Source organism: Notamacropus eugenii, chromosome 3 (assembly GCF_028372415.1).
Source record: "Notamacropus eugenii isolate mMacEug1 chromosome 3, mMacEug1.pri_v2, whole genome shotgun sequence".
NCBI classification, from domain to species: domain Eukaryota; kingdom Metazoa; phylum Chordata; class Mammalia; order Diprotodontia; family Macropodidae; genus Notamacropus; species Notamacropus eugenii.
In genome coordinates this window covers 299,679,672-299,705,307 of record NC_092874.1, presented here as the reverse complement: position 1 = coordinate 299,705,307, position 25,636 = coordinate 299,679,672, and the positions used below count along the sequence as shown (strand labels likewise).

Below are 25,636 nucleotides of genomic sequence, written 5' to 3'. Positions count from 1 at the left end.
AAAATAGTTATCCAGCCTTATCTTTATCTGTCTAACCCGCTACTTCCCAGACAGCCCGGCGCATTTTGGGATACTGCTAATTCTTAAATTAATTAGCCGTTAATTTGCCCTTTTCAAACTTCCAACCAGAGCTTCTACTTCTGTCCTATAGGGCCAAGAAGATCAAGTTGAATCCCTTTTTTATAGATGCCTGCAGGCAGGAAGCTACCACATCACCTCCAGCTCTTCTCTTGTCCAGGCCCAGCATGCTCTGCTCTTTCCACCACCCTTTCTGTGGCATGATCTTTATTTAGGCCCTTCACCATCCTGATTGCCTGCTTTCTGGCCAGTCCTCAGTTTACCAGTTGCCTTCCTAAAATATAACATCCAGAGTATTCTTTGTATGGTTTGACCAAGACAAGGAACAGCAGAATTTTCACCTTCCTAATCCTAAACACTGTGCCTCTCTTAATGGAGCCTAAGATTGTGTTTTCCTTATTAACTGCCATATCACACCACTGAGTTAGATTGAGTGTGTAGTCCGCCGTACCCACTACAGGAGTCTTTTTCAAATGGTGATTGTCTTCCCCACACCTCTGCCATCTTGGATTTCTAAAGTTTAAGATTGATTTCTTTCAACCCAGCTTAATAACTTTACATATATCCCTAACAAATCCCATGTTTGGTGTTTGGTGCTCTGAGCTTGGTGTCATCTACACATTCGATAAACTTGCCATCTGTAGTGACAAGAATGGCACCTACTACAGATTCCAAGTCCTCTTCCCCTGATGTCTTCTGAGTTGACGTAGGATCAGTTTTTGAGTCTGGTCCATCAGCCAATTTTAAATTCACCTAAGTGTGCTGGTTTAGCCTACATCTCTATTTTTTCAGTGAGATTTTTGTGAATGATTTTGTCAAATGCTTTGCCAAAAAATAGCTAAACTAACTTACAGCATTCACCTAACCAGCCTTCTAATGCTGTCAAAAATGGACACTGTACATACACATATAATTTGAATTACATACCTACACACGTACATATATACACATATACACATAGACAAATATATAATCACCATCATACTTGTTCAGTGACAAGCATTTCCCTTAACCCAAAGAACTGTAAATCTCCTCTTTAACTCTCTGGGCAATGCAGACAAGTCCAGCCAACTCATCACTAAACAGATCAGCTCCAGCAAAGAAAATCCCCTTCTCTAGTATCAGATACCACAGTAGAATAGATGTCTGCTTGTCTTTTCCCCTCTATTTCTTCCCAAATCGTAGAGGACAGTCAGGTGCAAGGTTTCTCCCTTCTGAAATTCTTGATGGCTCTAGAAGTAAACTCAGACGCCTTTGTTCATAGGGTCCAGATTTAGCTGTCTTCCAATCAGCAGACAAGCCTTCAGTCCTTTCCCCAGTCAATCATCAGAGCAGTGGTCTCAGAGAAGGATGACAGCCTTTTTCTTTCCCCTGCTTCTTGAGACTTCTCCTGGGCTCAACTTACTCTCATGCTCCTTTTGTCTGCCTTTTCCTATAGTTTCTTCTCTCTGGTTTCTGATGCCTCCGTATTCTCAGTGACCAATCTCTAATCTATAATGTGCAATTTATTAGTTGCACTTTTCTGCCAGGTAGGACCTCATCAGTCCTTATATAATCTTCCTGTGGTCTCCCACTTATTTTAGTTAAAGTTTCTCAATTATAATCTTCTCAGCTCTAAAAACAGTGACATGCAGATTAACTGATGAATCACAAGTTGTAGCCTTATGGCCATGGTTACCTGAGGTACTAATCTTCCTTTAAATAGGTTCCCCCAGTATATTTCATCAGATGAGGTCTTATCTAGTTCTCAGAACAGTGTGTCTCTTTTTGACGTTTTATCTGAGAGGGGTGGAGTCAAGCTAATGAAACTTTAGAAAGCAGTACAATTGAGCTCCCCTCCACAGAGATCTAGAAGAGGCACCAGACCTAATCTTGATGGGGAAATCCAGAAAAAGTCATAGCGAACCATCCAGGGGAACAAAGAGGTCTGTGGATACTGGGGATGAGATGTTAGGCCAAGAACACTCAGGGAGAGGGCCCAGGGCACGATGATGGGAACGGGCAGTTTTGTCTCCTAATACTCAGTCCTGGATCACAGATATAGGGTAGACTGACAAAGGGATCTCTACATGGGAGTGGCAGTCCAAGGTAGAAAGGCTATATAATGCAAGGAAATAGCAAGTTCAGAAGCAAAGGGTAGCTGTGTGGCACAGATTCCAGGAGTAGAACAAGGTCTCAGTTCCAGCATTTAGCCCAGTCTGTGGAGGAATAACCTGGGTAAAAGTCTTATACCAGAGAATCCTGCCTAGAATTCTTTCATTCAGAACCAACAAAGCTTTCAGTTGGCTAATAGGGGCTGGGTCCATAAGCATTCTATACTATTGATCAGACCAAAACTAAAGTCAGGAATTCAGTGATCAGATTAGGGTAGGCAGCAATCAGACTTTGCTCTATATCAGACTACCATGAGAGCACTTAAAGCTTGCAGGTTCCCAGCCTGCCCCTGAGATCCTGAAATCATGTAACACTCAGTACCTTAAGAAAGTAGCAACAAGGCAAGCCCAGATCTCCCCACCAGAAGCCTGCAGAATCCAGCCCTAACATCAAGTCTGAAATCAGGAAGTCAGTGGGATAATAATCAAACAAAAAAAGAATTCTCCCCTAAAGAGGTATTAATGGCAGCAAGAAAACTCAAGCCACAAAAGCAGAAAAGAAGAATTCTAAAACATCTACAAGAAGTGGCTCAGAGAAAAACACAACTTGAGCACAAACTCAACTAGAATTCCTTGAAGAAATGAAGCAAGTTTTTTTAAAGTTTATTTTTTTAAAAAAATGAAATGAGAGTGCTAGAGGGAAAAACTGAAAAAGAAATGAGAGCTGTGGAAGAAAAAATTGGAAAGGCAGTGAACAGCTTGGCATAATAGATAACAAAACCAAGCCACTAATTCCCTGAAAATTAGAAAAGACCAAATAGAAATGCCAGTGGCTCCATGTGATAACAAGAAATATTGAAACAAAGTCAAAAGACTGAAAAAAGAAGTAGAAGAAAATATAAGACATCTCATATCAAAAACAACTGACCTAGAAACAGACCAAGAAGAGAAGGTTTAAGAATCAGTAAACTAAAGAAAAAGAAGTGAGAGAGACCTTCCTCTGACTAAGACGTCCATCTCCTATTCTATGTGTCCCCTGAGGGAAGGCTGCTAAAGGCTGAGGGAGTGACTTCCATCTGTGCTGGCACTTCCTTCCACCAGTCTGATTTTTCCAGCTGGGATGTAGAGACCTTCTAGTGCAAAGAGGAACAACCTTCCCATTGACCTCAGGTCTTCCATCTCCTGCCGCTACCTGTCCCTTGAGGGAAGAGGAAAATAAATGGGGAGTGAGACTTCCATCTCCTGTTGTGCCATTTCCAAGGCTTTACTTGTCTCCATCCATCTCCTGCTGTGCCATTTCAGGCTCTACTTGTGTCCAGCCCAATCTCTTAACCTCCTCTAAGTAGAGGAGTAGCACTCAATGAACATCTTAATGATAACACATCTCAGTCGGTGATTCTGAACCCCTGTGGATCATCATCCAAAACCCATTCCCCAGCTCCTGATTCCTTAAAGTTCCTACTCAAAGTTCCAGGCAAAAGCCACCTGCCCATTTTACTGTGCCCTCTGGAATGCCTGTTCCACAGGCAACAAACTTCCCTTAATCCTAAATCTTTTCCTCTCACACTCCTTTCATGGTTTAACAGGCTTTCTGGTCACCCTTTCCAGTACTGGATATACCTTCACTCATCCCCTTAATTCATTGGTTGGCAGCAAGGTGGTGCAGTGGATAGAGCACCAGTGCAGGAGTCAGGAGGACCTGAGTTCAAATCTCACCTCAGTCACTTGACTCTCACTAGCTGTGTGACCTTGGGCAAGTCACTTAACCCCAACTGCCTCATCCTGGGTCATCTCCAGTCATCCTGATGAATATCTAGTCACTGGATTCAGATGGCTCTGGAGGAGAAGTGAGGCTGGTGACCTGCACAGCCCTCCCTCACTCAAAAAAAACCAGTTAAGTGCAAGTCATGTCATTATTTCTCTGATGGCATGGTGTTCTTTGGCAACGAAGGACGAACACACACTCTTATAATTCATTGGTCAAGATAGAGGAAGGTAGACTATTCCTTGTTCTCTATTTTCACTTCCAGGTTCTCCCCCTACCTCTGTCACTCATTAATCTCTCCTTTGAGGTTCATGCAGTTCATATCTACCACCCAGTCAAAATCCAGGCAGCTGATAAATGCAGACCCCCAGCTCACTCCCCTTCCTTCCTCAATGAACTCGTTACCACAGTTTTTCTCTCCTTCCCAACTGCTGTCCTCAAATGTGGGGACTTAAACATACATATTGACTCTCCCTCAAACATCCTAACCACTAACTTCCTGAATTTGCTCATTTCCCATGACCTGCTCCTTCACTTCACCTTAGCCACACACAAAAATGGTTGTACACTGGATCAAGATCATCACCCACAGATATACCACTTCCTTGTTCAAGAATTCAAAACTGTCTTAACTGACCATGTTGGTTTTCCATCTTTCCCAGGTCATCACCCCTTCATTAGTTACCCTCTCCTTTTTGCCTCATCTGGCCCTTAGTGAGCCAGTTCAAATCTACACTATCTTCTTCTCAAGTCTCCAGCCCCTTCATGATTTTCACTGATTGTATCCTGCCAAGCCTCAGCCTTGGATAATTCGTACTATCTGCCACTTCTGCCCCTATGCAAATGGTAGTGAACAAAAGTGAAGAAAAACATGCAGCCATTCTGATTGGGTCCACTACAATTTTATGCAACACAACCACAACTGTGCCCTCACTGCTGCTAGGTAATCCTGCTAAACCTCTCTTATTAACTCATTATCCCACTTTCCAAAGAGTCCCTTCCAAAGGTTTTCATCCCTCCTCAAACCTCTGATGTTTCCTCCTTCCTCCACCCCCTCTGCTGAGCACCTTGTCTCATATTTTACAGAAAAAATTGAGGTCATTCACCGTGAGCTCCCTCTTGGCCCCTCTTCCTGATCTTGTATCACTCAGATGCCTTCTGCCTCTGTCTCAGTCTATACTCCTGTCTCAGAGGAAGACAGGGCCTTGCTCCTTTCCAAGGCTAATCCTTCTACCTACTCAGGCTAGCCTTCCAATCTCCTCCAACAAATTCCTTTTTTTGTCATTTTTTCATAAACTTTGTCAATTATTTTTAATCTGTCTACTGGAACCTTTCCTGCTGCCTACACAATGCCCATGTCTCCACCATCCTGAAAAATTCTTATTTGATCCATCCCCAGAACTCCTATCCTCCTATCTCCTTAGCCCTTTGAAGCTGACTTCCTGGAAAAGGCCTCCATTAATAGGTGCTTCCATGTTTTCTCCTCTCACTCTCTTTCCTAACTCCTTATGATTCGTCCTCATTCCTGACCTCACTGCAGCCTTTTACACAGTTGATCACTCCCTGTCCTTTGATAATTTCTTCTCTCTCGATGCTCTCTTTGGGGCAACTTTCTGTCCTGATTCTCCTGAGACCACTTCTTCTCCGTCTCCTTTGCTGGATCTAGGATAGGGTTGTGTCCTGGATTCTTCTCCCTCTAGACTATTAGCTCTGTGCTGATGGTTCCCAAATCTATTTTGCACCTAGAATTGTAAGTCTAGTAGACACCATATACTAAACGTGGCTCAAACAGAGCTCATTCTCTTTACTCATGTACCCTCCCCCACCTCCTAACTTCTTATTACTGATGAGGACAACACCATTTTCCTAGTCCCTAGCAACTCAGCACGTCCTGGAGTCCTCATTATCTCTCAAGCAACTCCTGCCCTTCCCAATCCAATCTTTTGCCAGTTTTACCTTTGTCAGTTTTACCTTTGCAAAGTCTCTCTAATATGTCCCCTTCACTCTTCTGACCTTTGCCCCACCATGGTGCAGGGCCTCATCTGCTCACTCTTGGACTAGCCTGCTGGTAGGTCAGCCTGCCTCAGGTCTGTCCTCCACTCAACCATCAGAGTGATTTTTCTAAAGCACAGATATGATCACATCATCCACCGACTTCGTAAACTCCAGTGGCTCCCTATTGCCCCAGGATCAAATATAGAATCTTTTGTTTGGCTCAGGAAACAATATTCCAGATGGGAAAGTTTTCAAAGGCTAACAGCCAAGACCAACTTACTCAGCAACATTTGAGTATAATGCTACAGGGGGAAAAAATGGATTTTTAGTGAAATAGAGCACTCTCAATCATTCTTGATGAACAGACCAGAGCTGTGAAGAAACTCTTAAGTTCAGACACAGGAGTGAAGAAGAAAGGTGGACAATAAGGTTCTAACCAAGGTTAAAATGCTTGTATTCAGATACGGGGCATTCGATTACATTCAGTACTTGGAGCTTCATCAGGGGTCATAGAAGGAGTCTAGTTAGACAAGGTCTGGGGGTGGTTCTGTTCTGTCAGGATGATCTTAAGAATGGAAATAGAGGGAAAGAGGAACATTTTATCCGAGAGGATTCTTTTCTGGTCAGGTTGATCTTCCTAGCTTTCCTTATAGAAATGTTTTCTTCCTGCCTTGTTCAGTCAAAATGTTCACATACTAAAGGGACTTTAAAAAAACAAACTGCCCCACCACACCTTTTGTTGTCTTTACACTACTTTGCTAACTTCTGTTCATTCTTGGAATGTGTCCCCCAGGCTCTGTGTTTAAATCCCCTGTTCTTTCAGGCACTGTATGAGCTCCTGTAGATTTATTGATCATCTATATGCTAATGACTCCTAGTTCTGGATAGGGAATCCCAAAAGTCTTAGGGCATTTCTGAGTTTTTATAGCTTCAGAAGTATGAATTCAGCAAACTTGTAAACTAATCATTGGAAAGCCTAATTATTTAAATTTTGTATTGTGAATTTTGAATAACTTTTCACTTTAATAGGATGGGCACCCTGTTACGCTGCATTGCACATGCAGCAGTTTCTGGTTGATAGTTGCTCCAGCTGGTGGCTCTTTCTTGGCCTTCCCTGTTACCTGATCTATTTCCATTATACTTTTTGTTGTGGGTTAACATCAAAATCATGGCATATAAATGAAATCCTCCTTCTTTGGATGATCTTAAGGCTTAGATTATAAATGCAGTAGTGAGTAGCAGCTGATGAAAGTTTTTATGACATTCATAAATCGACTAGAGTGATGGATAGCGCAGGATAATGGTTATGATGAATTTTAATAATAAACAGTATCAGTAAATAATTAAGCTTGTAAATGTTGTTTATTGTAAGTTCATAAGACTTTTGGGACCTTCTATACATCCATCCCCAGTCTCTCTCCTAAGTTTCAGTCCCATATCACTAACTGCCCATTGGGCATTTCAAACAGGATATCTTGGAGTTAGTTTAGGCTTCAAAAAATTTGTCCTCTTTCAACCTAAATACTTTCCTCTTCCAGACTTATCACTTCTATCAAAGGTACCCCATTCTGCCACTTTCTTAGGTTTATAATCTTGACATGATCACCATCACTCTCCCTCACCTCACCCATCCAGTTAGTTGCTAAATCTTGCCATTTCTACTTTCATAATACCCTTACAGCCAACTCTTCTCTACATAGTGCAGTTACACATTCAGGTCCTCACCACCTTTCAGCTGTGTTATTATGATAGCCTCCTAATTGCTTTCTCTGTCATTCTTTTGCACCTCTGATTTATAGATTTCTTCATAAGTATTTTTTCTTAATATGCAATGTTTCTTAGATTCTACCTTTTACCTATTTTATTCTTTTAAATAAATTATACCCTTCCAGAGCTATGTTCTAGCAGATCTCTTCCTCTCAAATATTTGTGTTATCTCTGGGGTCTGAGCGCTGGACTTGGGAGTCCAGATATATTGGTGGGAAGGTACTGAGCGTTGTATTAAATTGTTGTACCTTATGAGTATTTTTGAACCTACCAATGTTCACAGAACCATACTCTAATTTCTTGGAAAGATTATTTTGACATTAATTTTAAAGAATTTCTATATAAGCCTTCTGAGACATTTATGTCTAAACAATTAAGAAAACTAAAAGTATCTTAAGAGAATTTTGACCCAAAGAGAAAATTCTGTTACCATCTAGAAGACCTCTTTTCTTCCTGTGTGAAAAAACTAAAGTATAGCTTAGAATAGATTCCAGGATCTTTGCATTTCTTGAGTCACATCGACTGAAGCTCTGAGGGCAGGTACTGTAGTAATGTGCTTGCTAAGAAAGAAGTTTCTTTTTAACTGACTGGAGCTTCAGAATTACCAAACCAATTTCCTGAAGCACTTACTCTATTAATACTGTCACTCTATCAGTACCAAGAATTTTGTTCATCTCCTTGCCAATAGTGAAATTCTCTGGCCTTATGGAGCAAATGGAGCATCTAGGGTTCAAATCCCTTTTCTTTCTTTCAATTAACAGGCACTTATCTTCTTGTAACCAATATGCATATTCAAGCTAAACCTATTTTTCACATTGTCCATATCCAAAGGCAACCTCTCTCTCTTCCTGAACGCCTTGATGTTTCCCAGGTTATAATTCTTTTCACAGGATGTAGAAAGCCTCTTGGAGAGCCTCCAGGCTACTGAGTGTCTTGGAATGGTCACTGGTTTGGGAGTGAGAAGATGCCAATCCCAGCGCTGTCACTTGGTGGCCAACTCTTCTGGGACTGCTCAGTCCCCCACCCTCCACCCCAGCTGGTGTGAGCAAAGGAGTGAACCATTACTTGCTAGATAAGGGTGGGCTGTTATCAGAGTTTAATCTCCTCCTTTTACAGAGAAGAGAATTGAGGCCCAGAGAGGCTGAGAGACTTGGCTGAGTCACCTGCAGACACTGAGTGACAGGACAGCAATTCACGTAGACTGACCTCTCTAAGCCAGTGCTTTCCTCCACTGTGTCTTAGGTGGTGCCCTCTGTAAATACCTGTGAAAACTAAATCCTAGGCTTTATCTGCTTTTGAGAGAATGAGCAGACTTAAGGAGGCCTTGGTGTTTCCTGAGGGGGAAGAGGTATGATGGGTATAGTTTAGGGTGCTTATTATTATTAAAAAGACGTGGCCTACATAGTCCTCTTCTAATTCCCCATTGCCTAATGGGGGAAATGGAATAATAGAGGGGTAGCACCTTTTAAAACTTTTTTCATTCTGAGCTTAAACCTTAAATAAAATGAGCATCTCCATATGTATGGTGGATTGGAAAAAGAGGAATGTGCCTGAAACTGTGAATCTCTATTAAATACATACAGCCTGCTTTTCTTTTAAAGCATAGAATAAATTTTCAAAGCTGCTATGCCTGTCTGGATTTCCTCCTGACTTTCTTCTCTTCTGTGAATTTTAAACAGTGTGTCAGTGACCACCTTTTCTCAGTTTTTCTTTTTTTTTTTGGCAGCTCTGCTGCTCACCTCTCTTCTCTTTCAGGTCACTCCCTCCACCTGCCATCTCACTGAAACAAAGAAAAACAAGACCTTGGGAGCGAATACCCTTAGCCAAGCAAAACCTATTTCTGTCTCACTCAGCCCCTGTGCCAGGCAGTGGGCAGCAGGTGGCGCTTAGAATAGAGCCTTAGACTTGGAGTCCCTAAGACCAGAGCTCACATTCTTTCTGAGCCACCTCCCAGCTTCAATTTCCTCATTTGTAAAATAGGGCTTGGTCTCAGAGATCTCTAAGGCCCCTTCCATTTTAAAATCTGTTATCCTGTGACGATTAGTCCACTGGAATTGTTAGGCATCATTGCATTGATTATAGTCCTGTGCAGAAATTGGGTTCCTGGTTTTGCTTATTTTGTTCCTCAGTTGTTTCAGCCATGTCCCCCTCTCCAGGCCCTCATTTGGGGTTCTCTTGGCAAATGTCCTGGAGGGGTTTCCCATTGCCTTCTCCAGCGCATTTTCCAGATGAGGAAGCTGAGGCAGGCAGGATTGCCTGGGGTCACACAACTAGTATCTGAACCTGGATTTAAATTCAGGAAGATGAGTCTCCTTGTTTCCAGGCCCAGCACTCCATCCGCTGTGCCACTTAGTTACTTATTTCTCTTTGCAGCAGCGCATACTAGTTTCTCTGGAACTGTCCCTTTCATCATTTTTTAGGGTATAGTGATTTCTGTTACATTATTGTATTGTAATTTGCTCATTCCCTGATTAATGAGCCACCCCCTTAATTTTCCGTTCTTTGCTTTTAATATTAAATATTTAATTTTTATTTAATTTGAAATATTTATCTAATTTATAAATTTATTTAAATATTTAAATTTAAATGTTTTTGTTCATGTGTGTCATTTTCTTGTCTTTGATTTCTTTGGAGTGTGGACCTAGTACTGGCTATAGAGTATCCACAATTCAGTCATTTTGGGGGCCTGGTTCCAGATTGCTTTCCAGAAGGACTGCACCAGTAATTCATAGCTCCACCAAGTATATGAATGTACCTGTTCTTTGGTAGCCTCTCCAGCAGCCGTGGCTTTCCTTTTGATCATCTTTGCCAGTCTGAGAGTCAGAGTTGTTTTGATTTGCATTCTGCCAGTTATTAGCCATTTGGGGCATTTTTCCATAGGCAGTGGATAGCTTCGATTTTTTTCTTTGAAAACTGGCTCCTCTCATCTTTTAATGTCGAATGGGGAATAGTTCTTCATCTTATTAAACTGAAATAGTTCCTTCTCCATCTTGACTATGAGGGCCTTTGTCAGAAATAAAGATTGTAATGGCCTTTTTTCCCAGTTAGCTGTTTCTCTTTCATTTTAACTGTATTAGTTTTTTGTGTGTAAAAGCTTTTTAAATTTTATATAATCAAAATTATCCTGTTTGTTTGTCTATCTAACCTTTGGTCATGAATTCTTCCATAATTGTGAAAGCCATTTTCTTCCTTGCTCTTCTAATTTGGTTGTGATGTGTCCATTTATATCTATGATTATCCATTGGGTGCTTACCTCGGTATGTTTCATGAGGTGTTGAGGTATTGCTAAATCCTGCTTGCCTGCTTTCCATTTTTCCCGGAAGTTTTTTGTTCAATAGTAAATCTTTGCCCCAGGAGTTTGGGCCTTTAGACTCACCCAATGTTATACTACTATATTTGCTTGCTTCTCTATATTTTGTACCTAATATGTTCTGTTGGTCAACTTCTTTATTTGTTAGCCATTACTAAATAGTTTTGATTGTTATGGCTTCATAGTAATCTCAAGTGCAAGATCTGATACTGCTAGGCCCTTTACCTCTTTTTCTTAAAAGTCACTTAACCCTGTTTGCCTCAGTTTCCTCATCTGGAAAAGGAAATGGTGCACCACCACAATATCTTTGCCAAGAAAACCCCAGGTGGGATCATGAGGAATTGGACATTACTGAAAAATAACTGAAGAACAATGATTTTAATTTTTACTGTATTTGCTTAGCCTGCTCTTGAGCAACTTAGATTTCTCCAATTATTTAAGTATATAGAGCATTTTGTTTGTGTCTGGGTAGATAAACTCTCAACCATTTTATATTTATTTTGAGTGTAATTTCTCTCTTCCTGTAAGTACACAGAAATATGGTGATTATGTGAACTTATTTTGTATCTTGCAACTTTGCTAAAATTATTATTTCAGTTAATAATTTTTTAGTTTACTCATTTGGGTTCTTTAGAACTCAGCACATCTCATCTTTATTCAAGGATCTTTGACCATGTCACATGTAATGTAATTGTTTGCTTATGAAATTTTGGTGAGGTAGACAGAGAGTATTGACTCCATTTTGCCAGAAGAATACTAGTATCACGTAGATATTTTTGTCAGCAAGTGTCCTTGAGGGCAGCTTCTCAGGACCCTAGAATTAAATACTGCAACAACCAGTGTTCAAGTATGGGAAATCTTTTTCCATAAATAAAAGAGATTCTTTCTATATTTCACTTGTTTTTCCTTTGTTACCATGAATTCCAGGAAAAAATAGTCATAGGTTATTGTTTGCACCAACAACCAGCTTCTACTACTTTGGACCTAACCCCACCAAACCCCTGTTCTGAAATCAATATGTGACCCTTTGGGCAATTTATGGCCTCCATTCTTAGTAATAAACATATGCTTGCCTAGAAGAACTTACATAGGGCTTGTTCTTGTTGTTGTGTTTGTCCTTCATTCTCGAAGAGGACCATGACATCAAGATGATGACATGACTTACTTGAGTGATGGAGCCTGTGCAAGGTCACCAACCTCACCTTCTCCTCCTGAGCCATCTGAGTCCAGTGGCCTGATATTCATCAAGACAACTGGGTACAGCCCAGTACGCAATATGAGACCTTGCCCCTTTCAGGCTAAGGTCCTATAGCATTCTCACTTTAAGTGAAATGCACCCATTCAATGAATAAGCTTCTTTAAGTAGTTGCTCAAGGGATGGCCCCTTTAATAAAAAAATAAACAGAGAAGACCCTCAGGGTTCCTGGGTAAAAGAGAAACAATTATATTTAGTATTTAAATACTAAATACTATATAGTAATTAAATACTAAGTCCTAAAAATACACAGGGCAAGCATTCACATGGTGGTCAGAAAAAGCAGTAACAGGACCCTGGAGGTCTCTCTGAAGAACTTTGCATTGATTGAATGATATGGGAGACACTAACAAAGGACCATCTGCATTAAGGAAGGGCTGTGCTCTGTGAGCAGAACAGATTTGAAATAGCCCAAAAGAAACACAAGATGCACAGATTTAGAGAATCTGCCCCAGATGTTTACTTGGACTGTTTGGGTCTGACCAGTGGTAGAGCATTTCTTTCCTTTTTTTTTTTTTTAAATTAATTAATTTATTTGTTTTCCGTTTTCTGTAATAACTTCCATATATCTTAGAATTTTTCCTCCTCCCTCCCCCATCCTTCCCCAAGGGGCATGCAGTCTTATAAGTTCTGCAGATACATTTTTATTAAATACATTTTCACCTTAGTCATGTTGCATACAAGAATTAAAGTGAATGGGAGAAACCAGGAAAAAAAACCAAAACATAGCACAAGAGAAAGTGATCTGTATCATTCTGTAATCCAGTTCCATAGTTCTTTCTCTGAATGTGGAAGGCATTTTGCCTCAGGAGTCCATTGGGAAGTTTTTTAGGTCCTTTACATTGCTGTGAAGGGCTAAGTCTACCAGAAAAATTCCTTCCACACTATGGTTGTTGCTGTGTACAAAGTTCTGGTTCTGCTCCTTTCACTCAGCATCAGTTCATATGTGGTAGAGCATTTCAAGTTCATACTGCTCTGATCAGCCACAGCCCCCTAACAACACTGTAACTTGACTCTTAACATAATATCATTTTGGTCCTCTTTGAGAGCAAAGGACAACAATCAATCAGTAATGAAGTTGTCTTTTTTTACTCTTTTGAGAACTCCAAATTATTCTGATAATATGTACCCTTTTTGCCATCAATCAAAAAAAAAAGTGAGAAGTAGCCAATATGGGAATTTTGTGCTTTTCCTTGGTATCTTGCCAACTGACAGAAGCATTCACAAATTAGTGGATGGGTCTGTTCATCAGAAAAGACAGCTAAGAATCTGGTTTGAGAGTGAATGCTTTACCTAATTGTCTCCATCTTCCCCAACTTACCTTCCAACTTTGTCTTAATTCAGCTTTTGCATTACAAGGCCACCTAATTTGTTTGATATCTACTGAATTGAAAATTACAATTTTAGCCCCAACTCTGCCAGTACAGTCAATTATAAATCATAAATTTTGGACCAGGAAGAGAACTTAGAGAACATTTAGGCCATCTCCATTTAACTAGCCATGTGCCCACAGAGTTCGTCTGAATGAGGCGGTTTAGATTAGATTGTCTCAGAGGAGCCTTGTAGTTCTGGAATTTTGATTCTCTGATGACAAGAAGATCCTCATCGTTTTGTAACTGTCTTTATTCACTTCTTTCGTGTGCTCTGTCTTGCTGCTTTTGTCTGTGGCTGGAAGGAATTCTTGAGCAAACCATTGGAAACATGGCCATAAACTAGTGCCATTAAAAATTCTTCCAAAGTGGCAAGAAGGGAGTCTTGTTGAAAGTTAGACAGCTTTTGGTCACACACCTGAGGTTTTCTGGATCTTATCTTTAACCCCTCCTCTGAGGATGTTGTAAGAATTAATCTGATTGAATCATTAAAGTAAAATTCTCAGCTCTAGAGCTGGAAGATTCCTCAGAAGTCATCTAGTCTCACCCCCTCACTGTATAGAGGAAGATGATAAGCCCAGGGAACAATGGAAGGATGATTGCGTTTAAGAGTAACTGGCTGATGGACAGCAGTGTGACAGTTCGGCTGTCTTGGAATTTCCAGGGCACTCCTTGACTTTTGTCTTGTCGCCGAGCTTTTATGAGTTTGAAGAAAGAGTGAGGCTCTCTGCCTTACTTCAGTCCAGTGCATGAGCAAGTCAGGACTTCACCCTCTTCACAGACAACAAGAACAACGTAGAGTGTTGGACGAGTGTTGTAGGAGGGTTTTTGTTCTAGGAATAGGGATAAGCTGCATCGTTAGATTTGGGGCTGACAAAGAATTTCTCCCTGGTCACGGCATCAGAAATCATTCCCTTTTATCTTGTGAAAGGATCAGCTGTGTAATCTCCTGGAGTTGCTTAATACTGTATTTATGATGTGTGTGTGTGTGTGTGTGTGTGTGTGTGTGTGTGTGTGTGTGTATGGCAGTGGCTCTTTGAACTTCTTTCATGCTCAGTTTCCCACCTTAACACTTAACAGAACCACCTCCTTCCCATTTTTTATATTCTAACAGTAGTATGCTCAGGTGAAGTGTGTGTGTGTGTGTGTGTGTGTGTGTGTGTGTGTGTCTACACTGGCATTCATTGAAAGTTGGACACAAAGTTGTAAAGGTTATATGAGATATACAGAATGCGCCGCCTCCTCCCCAGCCATTTGCTAGGAATTTCAGCTACATGTTTCTGATATTGTTTATTGTCATTTAAAAAAACCATGCTAAGAAAATGAGATTATTGAAAGTAAATGCTTTTACCTTGTTCTTTTAGACAGGTTTATTTCACTGTTTGGTCTACTTTTGTTTCTTCAAAGATAGCTTGTATTCAAGTTCTTATTGAAATGAAATTGAATAGATTATGAAGACAGTAACATTACTTGCCCATCTGACCTCACGTCTACAAACCTCATAGTGCCATGGTGGGGGACGGGCGGCAGGGATGTTTCAGATGAATTCAGGAAACTTTATTGAGCATCTCCATGTTAAAGGCATGTATCTGATGATGATAGTAATGGAATTTCAGTGGGTCCGCAGAAACACTTCTCGGATTGTGGTGTTGTGCTGGTAGCTCCTCAGCTGGTCTGGGACATTCATACCAAGAGCACCAGTGGATGTTATTGAGTCTGATTTAGTAAGGAGCTTGTGCCGCAGTGATGATTGAAGGGCCCGATTGAGCCTGAGACGGCTGTGGTATGAAATTCAGAGAGAAGTGGTTGGGATGATTGGTATGAGGCAAGGCCGAGAGCAGCGTGTTTGACCCCCTCTCTTCCTACCTTGCTGAGTTCGCTGTACTGACTCACACTTCTTCAAGCCCTGGGGAGTGTGCACCCTTAGCCTTACCACGTTTGGGCTTTCACCCCTCCCTCTCTGCAGCTCCAGGAGACCCCCTCACCTGTTCCGAGGATCTTGGAGAGTATTACATATGCAGTGACTGCCTGGAAGCCAGGGGGATTATTCATTGATTTTCTATTTGGAGCTATAACCTCCTCTGGGGCAGAGGAGGGCGAGTCTCTAGTGCCCAAACCACCTGTGGACAAAGGAGACTTTTGTTGTTGGTTTAGGGCTTTGCTGACCCCAAGTTCAGGCTCCTTCCTTCTCCCTGCTTCAGCACCAGAGAGTTGAGTCAACTCTGCTTCTCTTTGTCATGATTAGTAAGTGGAACTTGAGAAGACTGACAAGCAGCCATTTGGTTAATGGTCCTATGTGTTCTGGGCTTTTCTGAGTGTCCAGACAAAATAGAGAAAAAACCAGAATGTGGATATGAATCCTTTCACTCTGCACAATCATTGGGGCGTCACCTAAAGGCACAATAGTCGTAATTCCCTGTGAACAGGTTGTAGCTCAAACTAGGAGGGGCTTCAGGAGGCCACGTGGTACAGCTCACATTTTACAGATGAGGAGACCAAGGCACAGTGAGAAGAAGTGACTAGCTTCAGGCCATTAATGGAAAAACCAGAATTTGAAACCTGGCCCCTGATTCTATAGCCAGTGAAATTTTTCAACTGGGCCACACTGCTCCCCAGCTGAGCTGCATCGGGGAGCAGATACTTCTGCCTCAGCATTATAAACAGGGAGCCATGGAAAGAGGTGGTGGAGACAGCCTGGAGGCTGGTGAGGGAAGCAGGTCATTTCAATCCAATCCAATTCAATTGATGTTTGGGGGGCAAGAAGACCTTTTGAATTAGAATGTGTTGGTTCCAAGAATGGTAGGGGGCAGGCCTCTGTCTTCAAGAGCCTTGCATTCTCCTAAATCCTTTATTCCCAGAAATCTCAGCTTAAAGCAAGAGCCCCTGAGAGGACCTCAGAAAGTGAAAAATCCTATCTGTCCCACTTTGGCAGCCACCTCCTTGGGCTGCCAAGTTAAGGCCCTGCCTTGGGCAATTCAGGGAAGAGTAAAAGTCCTCTCTGGCTTATGTGGTGATGCCTATCTAGATTACTTTACAGCCAAGCAGTCTCCAGTGGTGGCTGTGTAGTGAGAGCCACTGAACAACAACTCTGGGAAGCTGGGAGGGCTAGGATCTAGGAGCAGGCACCCACTGACCTTTTGTGTCTCTCCTCCCTCACGCCCATTTCAAGTGATGACATTGAGATGCTTCTCTTCCGGGGGGGGGGGGGGTGGGGGGTGGGGGGGTGGGGGGTGGGGTCTGAAGAAGAAGGGGGTGAGAACATACCAAAAGGGTTGAGAGTGACTGAATGTGACTGAATCGGTGCTGGGAAAAGCTTGGCATGACCTTTAGTTGTGGTACAGATTGGTTGTGGCAGAATGAACCAGCAGCCTGGAGCTGCTCAGCAGGCATTTGTGCTGTGGCCAAAAGCAAGGCTGGAGCCTTCTCTGCTCTCTCAGCCTCTCCCAGAGGGCTGCAGAGGAAAGGAGTAGAAGATGTGTTCCCTTGGACATGGTTTGTGGTCAGTTTGAAGGCCTCCCTTGCGTCCTTGTACCAACATTAGCAAAAACGACAATCCAGGGTTTGTTCCCAGAAGAATAGCTAGAAGAGAGAATGTGAAAGAGCAGATTAAATCTCTGTTGTTTATTTTCTTTGTAATTATTACATTTTCAAGAAGTTGATACTTGATCAGGGAAGTATCTGTTTCTCCCAACACACTTTTTTTTTGTTTGTTTCCCATCGTGCTGAGTGTACTTGGGTTTGTACAGGCTGCACTGCCTTTGTAGATGGCCCTTATAGCTATAGCTGAACTGCTGTAAAACCAGTCAGGCTGTAAACATTTGTTAAGCACCCACTTTATGCCAGGCACTGTGCTAATCCCTGGGAATAAAGACAAGGCAAAAGATTATCACTGCCCTCAAGGAGCCCACAATCTAATGGAGGGCCATTAGAACAGGGAATGGCAGAGCTGGGAGGGACCTAAGAATAGGGATTAATTGTATCTCATCTAACAAAGTGACTTTCATTCCCAGGCCCTCAATAAATATTTTTTAATGATAATAATGAAGAAAATGACTTAGTGCCCATTTGGAAAATAAAGGTAATCAATTGTAGATACTGTTAGATATCCAGAAGAATTGCCTATGCTGCTTTTTAGAAATTGTTGTTAGTGATATAATATAGCAATTTATATTAATAGGAATAGTGATAATGGCTTACACTGATATTCCTTTCAAAGGTCTTGCAAAGTCCTTTTCCCCTTATGGTCCACCATGATGTCTCCTGTTTTCATGTGAGGTCCCACTAACCATTTAAGTCCGTTGCAGTTTATCTGGAGAATTTTCCATGTAAACATAAATGAATGAAAAAATAATACCATTATTTCATCCTTCATTCAAGAAAGGCATGCAGGCTTGCTCTCACAGGTATTCAAAGCTAGATAACAGCTATGGACACATCCAAAGCAAGGTGATGCTCTTTCCCTTCCATTCTATATAGGGTAGCATATTGTCATCGAGTCTCAGAGTTGGACAGGATCACCTGATGCTTGAGTTTGAATACTAGTTCTGCTACTTAGTACTTTCATGGTGTTAGACAAATCACATCACAGCTGTGGACCTGACCTTGCTTTCTTCTGTAAAATTGGAGCATTGGTCCCTTCTAAGCCTCCACTTGAAGCTGGTTCCTGAGAGAACCCATTCCACTTTGGATGGTTTTAGTGGATTATGGAATTTTTCCTCACATTGGATCTGATCGGTTTCTCTGCAACTTCCACCCCAGTTCTGTGCTAAAGGTCCAAGCAAAACAAATTAAAATCTTCTCCTTGATGGCTTTCATTTCATCCCCCACCTCCCAGTCTTCTCTTCTCAAGGCTAGACATCTGTTGTTCCTTCAGTCTGTCCTGTTGGTATGGCTTCTAGTCCACTCACCATCCTGATCATCTTCCTCTGATCACGTCTAACTTTTAAATAGGAATGAAAATCTGACTACTTCAGAAGGAGGAAGAAAGAACCACCATCACTGATGCCAAGGGAGGGCTTTGAATTCAGAACAAAAACTTTAATTAAAACCACCACACAGTTCCCACCTTTTTTTAAAACAAATTTTTCTCATTTGGTTTCTTTGGAATTTTTTTGATGTTAACAAATACTTAATAAAAAGAGCATTTCTGAATACACATTGGAATAGAAAAAGAAGCTTGTGCCCAGCACTGTGAATATATTATGCATAGTTTTCTTTTGAGTATGTAATAAATTCAACATGTAACTTTCAGAGATGTTCTACTTATCTGTGATTTCCTTTTATTTTCCTGTATGTATTTAAGAATACTTCAGTGAGCCTTTCTTTTCTTTTTTCCTTTTAAAAAAATCTGATTTCTTCCATGCACTAAAAAAATGTTTCAATTACACCCAGCTTTCTTCCTTCTCTATCTATGTCCCTCCTCTCCCCACCTCTCTGCCTCATTTTAAAAAAGAGAAGAAAAACAAAACCCTTGTAACAAATATTCATAGTCCGATAAAACAAATGGTTACATTATAGCTTTGTCTGAAAATACATTTCATCCTGCAACGTGAGTCCATGAACTCTCTTGTCAGGAGGATATAGCATGCTTCATTGCCAGTTGCCTGGAGTGGTTACTGCATCGATCAGAGTTGTTTGTTGCTATTGTATAAATTATCCTGGTTCTGCTCACTTTGCTCTGCATTAGTTCATACAGATCTTCCCAATTTTCTTTGACACTGTTGTTTGGCCATTTCTTATGGCATGATGATATTATATAACATTTATATACCACAATTGGATTAGCATTTCCCTAATCGATGGGCAGCCCCCTAGTTTCCAGTCCTATGCTACTATGAGAAGGGCTACTCTAAATATTTTTGTGCCTACGATTCCAGCTCATAACTGGCAAAGCCATTAGAACAGTAGAAGTGGGAGGAGAGAGGCACCTGTTTAAGAACAATGAAGTCGTAGTCAGTTGGCCTGGAGATTGAGACTTGTGTTAGGGATGATTGGAGAACTTGGCCATTGGGTTTCTTCCAGGACTAGAATTCCCTGGAGAATGTCAGCCTTGACTTTCAAAAAAAAAAAAATGCTCTCTGCTCTGACGGGCTTTCTTGTCCTTTCTTCTCCTAAGCACTGAATGAACCTGAACATGACCTTTGATTATTTGACGCCCCTTAGTCCCATATTCCTTACATAGGCAGCAATACATTTGTCAGTTGTATTTCACTCTCACCTTTCCTCTCACATAAATGTCCTTTAACCCCTTTTAACAGTTTTGTGCTTGACATACATCAGTACTTTCTCACATACCTCCATTCCTGTCTAGCTGCTGCAAACATTTACTTGCCTTGCCCCTCATGTGGTGAGTTTGGTGAGGAAGTTTTTGGGAAGCCCCTGCAAAGAACAGACTAGAAAGAGGGCCACTCTGTGTGTCCTTCCTTGGAGTTGTTGGAGGAAGCAAACTTGAAATTGCTGAACCAACCACCCCAGAAGGAGCCATTTAGAAGTGGAAGGAAAATGGAAAACAGTTGCAGAGCTATGTGTAGCACAAGGACAATGATGGGGAGATGGGAATAACTGCCCAGAGGGATAAAGGAGGGACATCCCACACCAGGCAGGAAGTGCTGAGCCTCTGAGTTGGAGGGGCCCCTGAACAGGAATTCCTTCTGTAACATGGAGACCTCAGTACACAACCTATAACTCCATCCTACGCATGCTTCTGTACCACTTTTACCAAGATGTAGTGCATGGAAGAAATGATTCCTTTGGCAAGAGGTGTTGAATTACTGTAGTGAGCCTTCCCCTTACAAGCCTCCTTTCCTCTTTTTAGTTCTAGAAATTACTGCTAGAATTTCCTTGTTCCCCTTGCTCGATGATTACTTCCTGCACTTCTCTACCCCTACAGTCTGGCTTCTGTCTCCACTGAACTGAAACTGCCCTCTCTTATGTCTACACGAGCTGTCTGTTCAGTCCAATGGCCTTTGCACATGCCTCGTCCTTTTCGCTCTGTGTGACTTTGTGTCCCCTTTGTTAATAATCTTTCTTCCCTAGATGCTGCTCTGTTGTAGCTTTTTTTCTGCTTCTCTGACCAGTTCTGCTCAGGGCCTGTTACTGCAAGATCATCTTCTCAGTCCTCTTCTCTCGCCTGGGCCCTACCTCTAATAGGATGACATCTGTGTCCAGCGTCATCATGGACAGAGCGGCTTATCATCTTGCCCCTCTACTCCCTTCTCCTCTCCTCATCGCTTCCTTTCTTCTGTCAAGGGCCCCATTTTCATGGGTCTGGAGTTTGGAACATAGTAGTGATCTCTGATTCTTCACCTTCTTCAGCTTAATTGTTGCTGTCTCCATTTTGCTGAAATCAGTTGTATTTATTTTGTCTGTATCCTGCTGTGAACATGGTGTGTGGATCCTCCTGGTAAAATGTAAATTTCTTGAGTGCAAAGACTGTCCATTTTTAAGCACCTGCTGTGTGTTAAGTACTGTGCTAGGTTCTGGAGTCATAAATACAAAGACTGAAGCAAGCCCTTCATGCAGGAAGCCTCCATTCTATCAGGAGGGACAGATACCTATGTACATAAATACAGACATTACACATACACACATGTACACACACACAAAACTAAATAGATACAAAGAGAAAAAACAACAAAATATAAGGGAGATAAGGAGGACAGTAACATTTGGCTGTGGAGATCAGGAAGATGTGATTGAGCTGCATCGTCAAGACAGAAACAGACAGAGTTAGAGCTCGTGTTTGAGCTCATTTGGGTAGATTATAGGGTGTAGGAGGGAGAATAACTTGGTGAGATGGAAAGATACCTAAGTTGAGGTCAAGTTGTGAAGAGTTTTGAAAGGCAAATGGGAGTTGCTTTTTAATCCTAGAGGCCATAGGTGGCCGCTAGAGTCGATCGAGTGTAGGACTAGCTTGATCGGATCTGTACTTAAGGACAATCACTTTGTCACCTGTGTGAAGGATGGACTGGTGTGGGGAACCTCTTGAGACTGGAGGCTTATTAGGAGGCCAATGCAGAAATCTGGGAATGGAGTGATGAAAGATGAAATTAAAGTGCTGGTGGCATGAGGCGAGAGGAGGCATGGACATGAAAAGTGTGAAGGTAGAAATGGAAATGTTTGGCATCTGATTAGCCATGGCGGGGGAGGGAGCATGAGATGTGAAGGAACTGCAAGAATGGCGGTGCTGTGAACAGAAATAGGAAAGTGTGGTGGAGCGGGGCGGCTTTGGGGCGGGAGTTGGGGGATGATGGGCACTGTTATGCACAATCATCCCTTTGAGTTGGTGATGGGAGATGGAAGGTCATCACCATGAAGATCACATAATCAGACTCATGGGAGCTAATGGCTGGCACACTTTTGTATTTGTATCTTCATTGCCTGGCATGCATTTATTAAATTTAATAAATGCTTGCTGATTGATTATATTGTGGTTGATTGAGTTGGTCTGATTCTTCTGTTTTACATATTTTACTCTACATCAATTCATACACAGCAAGAAAGCTTTTCTCCAGCAGAGCATTCATCTCATCAAACACATCTGTAATGATTATGGCCCTCTTTGTCAGCCAGGGTGACCCATTTAGTCAAGTGCATGACTTCCGCTTGATGAACAGATTCACTTCCTCATCTGAATTCAGGCCTGTGTCCATGTGGCCCTTTGTTCTCATTTACCAAGTGTTTTCTTTCCTCAGAGATCAAGGGAAATCCCCCTCTCCTACATAACAGTGCCCTTCCTTTGACAAAAGTTGTCTCATTGGTATTTATTAATAGTAGTACCCTTTCCTTTGTGGTCTACAATTAGTTAGTGTGTACTTGGACTTTCCCCCACCTAGAAGTGGTATTTGTAATAATTTTTCCTTGAGACTTAGGATATACTCAAGCTAGAGGTAGAGTTGACCGCCATAGAGAATAAAGTAACTAGTCCATACATGATCAAACACATGACCTTGAATCCATTATGGCATGGTAAATAGTGGCCTGATCTTGTAGTCAAGTCCTAAGTTCAGGTTCCATATAGAATATGGAATAATAACAGAACCTGCCTCATGGGTTTGTTTGTGGGGAATCAAATAAGCTTATATTGGCAAAGTATTTTGTTAAAAAAAATAGCAATGACAACAACAGACACTACAGGCACACACCTCAAAGTGCTGCATGAAACTTTGATAGCTGTTTCTCTGATTCTCTTTTCCTTCATCACTGTCATCATTAACCAGGTAAACTAAACTGCCAAAGACAGGATTTTGTACCAAGTGCAGCATAAGGCCTCAGGCTAAGTGTCTGCAGCCAGGCTGTCTGCATTTCTCCCCACAAATGTCCACTCTTTCACTTTGCATATAAAATGTAATATTTTGCCTTTGTATATTATCATGTCATGCAACTTCTTTTAGTTAAATGGCAAACTCAGGCGTGGGCTTTGTTTTCACCTACTTATAGATTCTTAGAACTGGAAGGAACATTAGAAGATCTCTGGTGCTTTTTTAAAAAAAAGTTTTTATTGATGTCATTTGCATGAGGTTTTTTTAACATCACTATTTCCTTTGGTATCACTTCTCACCCCTTTCCCAGAGAGCCATGCCACATAAGTAAAAAAAAAATTTTAAAGGAAAAAAATCAGCATAACTGATCATTCATTGGAAAAAGTCTTGTGTGCAGTGTGTACCACATTTGTGGGCTTCCCGCCTCTTGGAAGGACAGGGTCAGATGCCTTCTCATCTCTCAGCTTTGGAGCAAGGCTTGTTCTTTGTGATTCTGCAGCTTTCTCTCTTGATTTGTGTCACTGGTTCTTGCCATATGCATTGTTGTGGGTACTGTGCAGACTGTTTCCTTGGCTCTATAGATCTCTCCAGGCTTCTCTGTATTCGTTTATAGAAACATTAAGTTCCCTTAACATTCATGTAGCACAGTTTGTTCAGCCATTCCCAGTTGATGGGCATCTCTTGTTTCTGCTTCTTTGCTCAGGGGGGTGGTTAGTGGGAGATAGAATTAATCATGTGGCACGTTAGAGGTAAGGCCGATGTCCTGATATGTCTTTGGTGCCCCTTCTCCTATACCAGGATATGTGGTCCATACGGAGCTGTGCTTGAGGCAGTAGGGGGTATGCCGTGCTGATCAGCCCACCAGCTGGGTTACTGGGTCTCAGTTTCCTCATCTATAAAGTTAATGGTTTAGATTGGATGATCTCTGAGAGCCTTACATTTGTACCACGATTATTGAATGATTGATTGACCAGAGCGTCTGTTTCTTCAGATGAACAGAGATGTGGCTTTCTGAAAATGCCATTCCTCTTTGTAAATGTGTGAGTGTTCTGGGAGGAGCCTGGCTCATTCTTCTTCTGGCTTTTTGATAAACATAGACTGCCCCCTGCTGCTGCAAACTGGGAACACGAGCTCCGCTCCAAAGACCCACAAAGCTAGGAGACTTTTAAAGTAGGCATTGAATGAATGACCTCTGCCCTGCTGAGGAGCAGAGGCAGCTGAGCTGATCAGACTCCAGTAAGTGTCCTTGTGTGCTATCGGCTGTGAAGACTCAGCCTCCCAGAGGCTCCAGCCAGGGAGTGTCCTTCATGTCTATCTGTGTTTCTCCTTCCTGCCGCCAGCCAGACCCAGAGCAGAAGCGCTCTCGGTGGTTTCACAACTGCTCTGAAATCCTTTTGCTCAGAAGTGAAACTGACCACAGTCTTGTACATTTCACTCTCCTTCCTGTTGTTCCCTGCTTAGTTGTAGTGAGTCAAGACTTGCTGACCCCTCATCCATCAGAGAAATGTCTGAAACCATGGTCTGGCTTGTCACTGTCCTTCTGGTCCCACAGCAAGGCTTTTGAGAACTGCCTGGGCCTTGTGTCATCCCCACCCTGCTCTGGAACTTCCATTGGAACCAGAAGGTAGTCTCCATACTGGGTCATACTGAGAGTGGAGGCTGGGAGTGGCCGGCTCACCTCAGTGAGATACAGGAGCCTAGACTTTGGACTTGAAAGCCTCAGGATCCTAGGTATTGAGAGCTGGAAGGAAACTCGAAGGCTCTGGTCCAGCCACCTCGTTTCATCAGTGATGAATATGAGCCCCAAAGGTAGCCCGAGAGTGAGCTGGCAGAGTCAGGGTTTGTACTCAAGGGCTCTTAACTCCAGGGGCTCCCTCTGTCCACTGCCCCCTAAGCTACTTTAGCCAACTTTTGCCCAGTGAATCTTGGCAGTAGTGAGCAAATAATGACTGTAAAGTTCCTGGACAAGCTCTGTGGAGATGAGGTACAAGCTAATTTGAGTAACACTGTGACATGTAATACTTTGACCTAGTCAAGTGAAATGTCTAATTCCTAGTCTTTAGGAGCTAAAGAAAAAGGATTCACTGGTGGTATAGGGGAATGCCAGACCAGGAGTCAGGGGAAAGCTGGCTTTGAATATTGACTTTGACAAGTATTGGTGTTGTGACCATTTTGTGAAGATTGGGAAAAGCAATTGGGAAATAGTTAAAAATTAATAAAAGTACAATAAAACCTTGATAAGGTTAATATATGGTTTTCTCATTCAGTATGCGCTTGTATAGGGGTGCTTATGTATAGTTTAGTTGTCCTTCTTTCTATTTGAGCAGCTGGGTGGATAGAGTGCTAGGCCTCAGACACTTATTAGCAGTGTGACCCTGTGTAACCTGTTTGCCTCAGTTTCCTTGTCTGTAAAATGAGCTGGAGAAGGAAATGGCAAACCACTCCAGGATCTCTTCCAAGAAAACGCCAACTGGGTTCAGGAACAGTTGGACCCAACTGAAAACTGAACAACTATTTGAGTTTGACATGCCTAATGTAAAGGATGGTGCTTAAGCTGAACTGAAGGAAGAGTTGCTTTCTATGAGGTGGTAGTAAGGAGAAAGGTATTTTAGGCATTCAGGCCATCCAGGGAAAAGACATGGAAGTGGTAAATGAGAGACTAATTTGATGACAGAGGAGGACTAAATGTAGAATGAGGACGGAAAGGTAGCCTGGGACCAAACTGTGAAGAGGTTTAATGGCC

At 42.0% G+C, this 25,636-nt stretch overlaps 1 protein-coding gene across 5 annotated transcripts in view; it reads left to right on the top strand.

Moving 5' to 3' along the window:
• MRTFA (myocardin related transcription factor A) overlaps positions 1 to 25,636 on the top strand; it is a 156,148-nt gene that overhangs the window by 114,432 nt on the left and 16,080 nt on the right. The gene's annotated exons all lie outside the window — the stretch shown is intronic.